General features: G+C 36.8%; 1 long non-coding RNA gene across 1 annotated transcript; it reads left to right on the top strand.

The window, feature by feature from the left end:
* The first annotated feature begins 388 nt into the window (after positions 1–388).
* Positions 389–9,352, top strand: LOC135200523 (uncharacterized). The gene is made up of 3 exons (XR_010311292.1): positions 389–834; positions 5,144–5,371; positions 9,090–9,352. It is a non-coding gene; the product is annotated as an uncharacterized LOC135200523 (long non-coding RNA).
* The last annotated feature ends 864 nt before the right edge of the window (positions 9,353–10,216 follow it).

The raw sequence follows: 10,216 nt of genomic DNA, 5'->3' as shown, positions 1-10,216 counted from the left end.
TGTTAACTGCCCTCTCAATTTTTGATAAAGATACTTAGCAATTAATGTTACATTAACTAAAAGATTTTATTTAATGATTCAGAAATGCCTAATATATAAGTCATAAACTATGATAGAGCTCTATAATCATGTTAACAAGAAATATTAATCGATTTAGTATTCAATAATTTATAAAGAGAAGTTTATTGCAGCATAAGAATAAATTTTAACATTTAAAAAAGCCGCGCTACGCCACAGCCGAGTTCTAGTTGAGGGCATGATCAATAGATGGCGCGCATTCTGACGGGTTGGATGATGTTTTTTTTAATGGTATTAATAGTCAGTTTCCCATCTTTCGTGTATTGTCTTTGGGAGTATACTAGTTTGTCCTCTCAGCCAATCAGGAGTCGTTCTGACCTTCTCTGTTCGAAGGAGTTGCATGGACCCTCGCGATTGGCTGAAAGCTGTTCGGAAGGTTTTCAGATTTCAGTAAGGCTACAGCACTGCCTCAAGTCAGTTCCGTTCGGTTATCTTGTGTGTGCATAATATTGTGACATCGTGACTGCAAATGGGAATTATTATGGGCATTGTAATGATGTAGTGAGATAGACTTGTGGATTTTATTCGTTGTGAAGCAGAGTTTAATGTCTCCATGGAATTTGCGATTTATTCAAGTTATCCAGTGGTACGTTGCCCGTCAGAGGAACGTCAAGTTGCTGCTCTCCTGAGGCCTCTTTTGGGAAGTTCATAAGTAAATGAGAGGACGCGGTAATATAGGACTGAAGCTGTTGAAGGGCACTGAATTCTTATCCCCTTGGAGGAAAATGTGCTTCGTTTATCAAGAGTTAAGTAAAGGTAGATCGCGACCGTTGTTGGGTAGATTAAGCATTTAGTAATCACTATGTTGCCAGTGATCTTATGTTTGTATTTATTTCTTTATGCTTCGTTGCGTGTGCATGGAATCAGGGTTTTGGGAATTAAGTTCAATATCAGGTTGTCTAAATTGATCAGGTCGCAGTTGACCTAACCAACCTCGCCCAACTTAAACTAACCTAACCCAACTTACGGTACCTGGTACTCCCCGTAGTGCATGATGTTAATTCGATAACATTCCATAAAATGAAACTGAATGAGAACTATCATTGGGATTAAAGTCCTTCTATTTCACTGGTTTTGTGTATATCCCCATATTAAAATCTGCAGTCCCACTGTAGACCCCGGTTTTGTAGTATATAAGGGTGGGGTCCACTATCTGTTAAGTACTTATTTTTGAACGAAATTAATATTAGGAGCGTTCAAAACTGAAATAAAAAATAAGAAAATAATCACGACTAAATATGGTCCAAAATAAAATAATGCTAGTTTCCAAACCCCACACCTCAGATGGGTAGTTCAGAGGTGTAAAGAAAATGCCATTTTATGCTAATGAAAATATTAAACACCAACATCCTTCTTACCACTTTAATCACTTTTTCGCACTGAGAGCCGGCCAAAATTTTGGACACTTAGGTTTAGAGAGACTTTTGAGTCACCAGTAGTACTGGATAGGACTTTTTAACTCGTTTGTAACGCATTAAGGTATTTGTAATTAATATGTATTGCTCTGCGTCTATATATATCGTATACGTGAGAATTTTGTGAGAAGTTTTGAACTTTCGAGATACTTTGATACGTTTCATCGTGAAGGTTGCTTTGTTAGTACTGTGCAATAAATCTGGCCTCGATCCACCAAGGGATAGGGCTCATGATTATACACAAAACACTTGTCATTCTTCATTGACAGTTCAACAAACTTAAACTCTGCAGGCTCCTTTTATTGATGTTCCATTTGAGTAGCTTGTTTCTGTGTCATAATTCATATGAATCAATAGGTCTGTATCCATTGAATGATGAATATGCTTTTTTGTGAAATGAACGTCAGTAAGATGGGAAAGACTTGAGCCCTTAGAAAAATGTGGTAGCAGAGAGGCGTGGTGCCGTTGTAAGTATAAAAAGAAGAAAAAGACTTGGAATGCTCAGTGTGTATAGCTTTACTTGGAGAACGTTACCTTGATGAAATTTTTACAGGCTAAATAAAATTACGGTATTGCTCATGGTCATCGATGTTTCAAACGATTTTGACAACGTTGAAAATGCTTCGGTAGTTCATATTATTCTCCTCTACGTATTACAATTTGGACAAACCTTTCTTTAAAATAAGATTTTTTGGGCGAAAAAAAATAAAATGTGGGAATAATTAATACATGGGTATAGTCTGGTTCCAAACCTAAACTGATCTTTTGTCTGGAGCTAAAAAAAAAAGAAGAAAAAAATTGCGTTTTATTGACCCTAACTGTTGTCAAAAGGGCGAAATTATTAGCACCAATGATGTAATCGTGCTGCCTTAGTTTTCAATAAAGCCATTGTGTATCTTACTGAAGTTAAGTATCTTAGTTTTACCAGACCACTGAGCTGATTAACAGCTCTCCTAGGGCTGGCCCGAAGGATTAGATATTCTTACGTGGCTAGGAACCAATTGGTCACCTAGCAACGGGACCTACAGCTTATTGTGGGCTCCGAACCACATTATATCGAGAAATAAATTTCTATCACCAGAAAAAAATTCCTCTGATTCCTTGTTGGCGGAGCCGGGAATCGAACTTCGGGCCACCGGGTTGGCAGCCGAGCGAGGAACTGTATCTTGCTGATAACCTGAAAAAAAAAAAAAGCAATTCCAACGCCTGTAGTCGACGAGTTTAGATATATCGGCAAATGAAAGTATTTCGAGGACTGATTAAACTGTCTTCGGTTACTAATACTGATTGGTTTTAATTTGGTGAATAGGTTTCCATTAGTTCCCTTTTCCCGTAGCGAAGTGCGTCAGTGTATCTCACGCTGTAGGTATTACTAATTAAGGTTCTTTGGCCCCCTAGCTGCAAACCCTTTCATTCCTTTTACTGCACCTCCGTTCATATTCTCTTTCCACCTTCTCCTAACAATCGCGAGGTTTTCTTCCTGTTCCACCTTTCAAACATTTTTACTGGGTTTCCCTAACAGCGCCGAGTGACCTCGTAAGTCGCAGACTATGGCCTTTGGCCTACATATTCTGTTCTATTAGTCCCTATTGTATCACATCAGTGTCCCGTTTTTTTAAGCCGAATACATGTCTATGGTGTCATGGCTGAATTTGAATAAGTCTTTAATAATACAAGTTGGATGTGAAAGGATTAGTGCAAATCCTTCATACCTAATTCTCTTTCCTTTCTCGTCCTCTATTGTTATCGATTTTGGATAGATTTTCCACTCTGTCTAGTACACTTTCTCCCAGAATTCCCATCTTGTTTACGTCATCATCTGCAAACGTTTTCATGTCTGTCTTCGCTCTGCTACTTCCATATGAACGGCTTTCCTGATTAGGTGTTCGTATATTAATTGGAGCCTTTTCATTGGCTTTACCCTGAGATTTCCGTTTTTCTGATTTCTTTGCCTCTGTGTATTTTTAGTTTCACATAGTGTCCTACTTTTCATACCTTTAAAATAAGGTCGTATTGTATTCAGGTGGTACCACTTTCATTTCAGTTGGAAGTAGCACCTCCCCTTTATATAAAATGGAGTTTTTTGTAGCTAATCGTTACTAAAAAGTTTTAGAATGAATGTGGTATTGTGTAGAGGGGATGAAGAGGCTGAACTCTGGAAAAACCAAGAATTAATTCAATAGCCAGTGTATGAGCTCCACTCCAGAAAAATCAAGACTTTTTCAGTAGCCAGTGTCTGCATTAAATTTCAGATAGGAATTTGTCAATGCGCACGTCCCGGATGTGCGTATAGACTCTCTCTCTCTCTCTCTCTCTCTCTCTCTCTCTCTCTCTCTCTCTCTCTCTCTCTCTCTCTCTCTGTTGGTCCTCTGCTTTTTAGGATTTTGTATTTTGATTTTTGGTTCAAACTATCCTACCGTGCAATGGTAACAATAAACGCAGTACTAAACCTTCAAGTAGGCGAGCGTAGCCTCGGTCTTGTTACTGATGGAAAAGAGCCACAAACAATTCTACAAGAAATTAAGACTATTAACAGTGTATGACTTCCAAATCATCTGGGCTTCCTCATTTGAGTGCCTCCGAAGACTAGAGGGTTGCAGTTTTATTTAGAGTTATTTCTTAAGATTTTTTTTTTAAGAGATACTGAGACCTTTTTAAAGGTTATTCAATTTTGATAAACATTCTTCTGATTCCTAGTAGTTTTTAACACAAAGGTTTAACACTAACGTGAATTATAAAGTAGTATTTATATATTTTTTGGTAGATCTAGGGTACCTATCCGCGGCGGCCCAGACTATGGCAGTTGCGGTCTTTCTATGCAGTTTTACCTATTGAACAAGAATTTTAAGTAATATTTATTCGGACGACTGTAATTAACCCCCCAGGGGCCAGTACTAAACACGGCGAAATACATTGGACGCCCCAATCCCTAGTGGATGTCGTATCCGCGGTTACGTTTCTTGCAGGGTAATTCTAAAGAATAGTTCCGCACGGACTGCAAGGAACGTGACCTCGGCTACGACTGTACGACATCCACTAGGGATTGGGGCGTCCAATGTATTTCGCCGTGTTTAGTACTGGCCCCTTGGGGTTAATTACAGTCGTCCGAATAAATATTACTCTGAATTCTTGTTCAGTAAGTAAAATAACATAGGAAAACGTCAATTGCCATAGTCTAGGCCACCGCGGATTGCTTCTGTAGAAATACCGAGTACTGAGTATTTTCATGAGATTTTATATGCTACATATATACGATTTGTTAGAAATTTATGTAGAAATGAACATGCCTATTTACGCAAGTATCACGTTCGTAAAAAAAATCTAAGTGCCTTTTGCAAATGAGCTAAATAAACTTGCAGTGTGCAAGCAACAAGCAGATTTCTGCTTTCACATGTAATTTGGTTGCTTCTAACTGGCGTTGCTTCCTTTTTTAAGAGACCCATGTATTGCAAATGCTTCAGATTGGTCCAAATAAATAGTAATCACGTGAGACGATATAACCTGAATCTCTCTCTCTCTCTCTCTCTCTCTCTCTCTCTCTCTCTCTCTCTCTCTCTCTCTCTCTCTCTCTCTATGCAAAATGTTTTTGTCATAAACATAAATTTGTAAGTATGCATTTAATAATGCCATGAATTTTTATCTTTGTTCAGATTACCGATCCTAGATTGAGAGTACTCACTTCCATGGAAGACAAGCAAAGTACGTCAATCAGCCATCCTTCGGCAAATGTTGGTTCGCAACAAAATGCTTCGGCAAATGTTGGTTGCAACAAAATGCTTCGGCAAATGTTGGTTCGCAACAAAATGCTTCGGCAAATGTTGGTTCCGCAACAAACTGCTTCGGCAAATGTTGGTTCGCAACAAAATCAATAACCCCAAGTAAGGCATCATAATGCAAGTCTTTCTTCCTATTAGAGACACTATAGTATTTATCATATAATGATTGCAGTTGTTGTCAGCTTTCCTTTAACTTTATAAAGTCTGTATAAACTATTCTCTTCGCATATTAGATTCTGGTGTGTTTCTTGAATTGCTCTTAGGCTGGGGTTGTCGTTCAAGTTAATGTTGGTACTATTATAAAAAGCACGTGAGATTGAAATGGCTTATATATATGAAATTTAAGTACGGTAGTGATATCACTTAATGTGTAATGAAGAGAAATTCCGTTATCTAGTGTCCTTTCTGGCTGCCAGATGGGGTTAACAAGAAGTTCACAGGGATAGAAGGCAGGTTATCTTAGATGATAACAGACTATTTTTGCTTTGAAAAAAAAAAAAAAAAAAAAAAAAAAAAAACAAAAAAAAAAAAAAAAAAAAAAAAACTTTCGAAGTATAGGCTTTCAAAAATGCTGAATATCGTGTTTCTTCATTTGGGGACAATTTTTGGTTTTTAAAAAGACCAAACTCGCTACTTAAAGATGTGTTGTGGGGATTTTTAACAACATTTTATCGACTTTTAAAATCAATTTAATGCCAAAGATGAATTTATTACTAGTGTATATTAGGATTAATGTTTCGACATTCAGAACAGAATGAAAGGATTCTTGATGAGAGGAAACAAAACCGAAAAAGAGAGAAGGATAATGTGGAATAGATTAGCCTGGACTAGAGGCAGAATGTCATAAAAGAAATGAGATTTACATCTTATGTTCGTTTCAGCAGTCGAAAGATAATATGCGTATATGTAATTTGAGAATGTTTGAGAAGTCGCATGAAATGAAAAGCATGAGTAAGTGAAGGATTATCTGTCCCTGTGCGATTAACTGATTTTTGTTAGAGAGGAGAGCGCTTATGTAGCGCTTAAGGAATGTCAGTCACCCCAGAATATTTTATCATTTAGGTATCGTTCTCACCGTAAAAAGTGTCTTATCTTTTCATGTTTTAAAAGTTTTCTTCCGTTAGTATTTTATCACAGTATTAGTAATTTATTACAGAAGACAAATAATAGCTTGACCGAGTTTTAAAGAATATTCATTTTTTAATGTTTTAACCATCCTAAAGTACTATTAATATTTTAACCATCTTAAAGTACGTAACTTAAACTGAAGTGAAAAATAATGAACAACAATTGAGAACAAAATAGTCAATATTAATCTAGTTTCTATTAAAGTTAGTAAATGGCGTTCTTAGAGCACAGTAGTATCGTCCTATACACAGATTGCTTGAAACAATGTTTTCTCAATCTCTTAATCACCAATGAATAGGACGTTTCCATCTCGTTTCTACCTAGTGATGACACTGGCTGAATTCCTATCTGGCCTTCCTACATGTTGCCTGCCTTCTACTTCCATTTATACTATTAGTTATCTGTTCGTCATCTCTTCTCATCGCTTGGGCCAAACCTGAGTCTTTAAGATTTCCATTTATTTCTGGCCTCTGCTTATCATATCTGCCTGCCGCTATAACCCAGTGGCAAAGCCTCTAATCTTAGCACTGTATAATGACATCTTACCAACTCTCCATTTTCTCTTTGTTCCCAGAAGTCTTTCTTGAGTTTACTATAAGGGTATTTTTATAAGTAGCTTTGGAATCTTTTTCCCATTCATCTAAGTTTTTGCCTCTCTTCGTTCATCGCTTTCACAGTCCAGTGTGTTTCCAAAATAACAAAAGTTTTACTTCTTCCAATGCCTTCCTACCACTGCAGTGTTGTAGGGAGGTAGTGCCGTCGGTGCTCCTCACGCGGAGCACTATAGGTATCATTCAAGGTTCTTTTCAGGGTCCCTTCGACCCGAAGCTGCAACCAGTTAAATTCATTTTACTTCATCTGAGTTCATATTCTCTTTCTTGCATGTGAATTTCCACCCTCTCCTAATAATTGTTTCCTTGTCATGTTTTTCGTCCTGTTACACCTTTAAAACCTCTTTACCCAATTTCCTTTTCATCGCTGAACGACCACATAGGTCCCAGCGCCTGACGTTTGGCTCTACTTTTATATTCCATTACACGTCAGCGATTTTCTTCTCGTTCTGCCTTGCTTTTATATTTGGTTTTGTAAATATTTCTTGAGTACTTTAAGTCTTTCTCCATGTGTATTTTTACAATAGCTTGTGACACAACGTGGCATTTGGTAAATAGCTCATTGTTCGTCCAGACACCTTTTTTCGCCGCATTGACAGCGACTTCCCGGCTGTACTATTTTCTTAGCATGATTCTCAGTCTCTCTATTTAGTTATTATTATAGGGAAGGGGGTTACGTTGATTTTCAGATCTCTCGCCACTGTCACCTTGCTATCTTTTAAAACCTTTCGACATGTTCTGCCGTTGAAACTAGTTTACCTGCATGTAGTAACTTCCCAGGGGCTTCCCTTTCTACAGTCCTCTTTAGCTTCCTCCTTGACTGCGATAAATACTAAAAAGTTCAAGGTTGACCTTTAATGAACTCCACACATATATCTCAAATTCTTTAGGTACATCTGCCACTGGTTTCATTCTTGTGTTTCTTCACACAGAACCTTCCCTGAAAGTCGCCTCATTACAAAAACCACCTCGGTTGTTGATACTTACCAAGAAACCAAACTTGATAATTATCGATTTCGACCATTTTCTCAGCCTTCTCCAGCATTTTTGCAACATGCCCAAGCTATTCTTATTCCTGCATAATTTTTTATATACCGTTTAGTTTGTCAATTATTTTTGTACCTTTTTACCCAATTCTATCCATTTCTTAAGGTTGCTGCATTTTCTAATAAGCCTATCAATAACCGGCTGTCCATCGCTTGTAAGTAACTTATTATTCTAAATGGTCCATGTTTTTCATGAATTGTTTACTAGAGGCTTTTTAACCTCTTCACATGTAATTTTTTATTGGCCCTTGTGTCATAACAGCAACATGTAATTTTTTATTGGCCCTTCTATTATTATAACAGTACCCTTCTGTTTAAATAAAAGTTAATTCACATTATTTTCAAAATACTGGTCCCGTCATTCATGCGTCTCATTCTTTCCAGCTTTTTCATCTGTCAGACGAGTTGCTCATTTTGCACATTTTCCATGTTTGCTCAGTTGCTTCACTATTGAGAGTTATTGATTGTTCGTCTTTTGTATGTTTGATCCCCCTCCCCCCCCTCCCTTTTCCCTTGCCCTCGTTCGTTGCCACCCGTTGTTTAGTCTTCCTCCTCCCCCTCTAAAGGTTGTGGTCTTCTTATCTGTTGTCTATCCAGTTGTCTTCTTTCTATTAAGTGATGTTGGTAGAAGCATGGAATTTGATTAGATAGAACATGAACACCCTCATTGTTTAGATGTTACTTGCTTTTTTATGTTAATTGCTTTTTGATGATTTGATGACAGTAATCCAAATAAATGAAAGTTTTAGCCTCTGAGAGACGTAAATAAACGAAAGTTTAGCTTTTAATGTTCAAAGGTAGTTTCATCTTGCACTGAAAACTTTAATTATAATTTGTTAATGTGGAGAACTAATAAATGGGCGCACTGTATAGTAAGTACCGCAAGTATTTTGCGATAAGTTATATGAAATGTATTTACAGAGCCCATACACAAATACGTTACTCGAGGTATTTTACCATGAATGCGGTTATGACACTTCTATTTTCTTATCGTTATGTAGTGTCTGGAACTAACAACGATGTTTCTTATTTCAGAAATAAAGCAGAGCAGGAGGAATCTGCGGACTGTAGGCGAAGTGAAATTGAAAGAAATTCAGAGCAAAAAAACTGCAGATTGTAGTAGTCTCTTATTTTTCCTAGTGAATTACGGGACTGGTCTATAATGTCCACCCTTCTCTGATCATCATCATCACAATAAAATTTGTGGTGCAATTCTAGAGATTCAGGTTAAATTAAATATTCTTTGATTAAAAAAAATCTTACAAGAATTTTGAATAAAAGTTTCTTTTGTTCGATAATTGCAGATTTTTTTTTACACCAATAAAAGTGATAATTGCAGATTTTTACACCAATAAGTGTCTTTCAAATTAACTATAAATTAACCATTAACTTTCCACAGCAGCAAAAGTAAAGTTGATGGTACAGAAACTTATTAATAATAAGCCCATTTCCCTGGAGTACCGGCTAACCATTCATTTATTTCTTGGTCGGCGTTTCTCTTGTTGCTTCTTTCCTCTAGCATCATGCCTGGTATCTGTAATAATAGGTCAGAATTATATTACACTATTGGTCGAGTATTATAAAAGCCTCAAAAGATAAAAAAAATATTGCAATACTTAGTGGCAATTAATGAAAAGTTCCTTGAAAATTACAATTGACGAAACGCTTCTTGAAAATTACAATTGACGAAAAGCTCCTTGAAAATTACAATTGACAACTTTTATCTTAAAATAACAATTAGCAAAACCTCTCCCCTGTGCTAGACTACTAAGTCTAACCGCCCAGCCACCAAAAAAAAAAAAAAAAAAAAAAAAAAAAAAAAAAGCGTCCAGAAAAAAAATGTATGCTCATGCCCTGGATTACCGGGTAACCATACCTAACATTTATTGATCTGCGGTTCTTTAACTCGATCCTCTCCTTTTCCCCCAGAGCATGCCCGGTATCTGTAATAAACAAACAAACTAGAGTGATTTTAATGAGCCAAGTTTATAACCGCTGAAAAAAAGGTACCAAGAATATTTGGTGTTATTGTCAATGCTTTTGCAACTAATGAAACCTACTTGGTTACGACAATTAAAACTTTAACTTATAGAAGAATCTGAGAAGCCAGCGTATCAACACGGGTTACAAAACACGTGCTTTATATACACAAGATCCTAAAT

Source organism: Macrobrachium nipponense, chromosome 27 (genome assembly GCF_015104395.2).
Source record: "Macrobrachium nipponense isolate FS-2020 chromosome 27, ASM1510439v2, whole genome shotgun sequence".
Taxonomy (NCBI): Eukaryota; Metazoa; Arthropoda; class Malacostraca; order Decapoda; family Palaemonidae; genus Macrobrachium; species Macrobrachium nipponense.
Note: the sequence above shows the minus strand (reverse complement) of the source record. Positions and strands in the feature narration are given on the sequence as shown.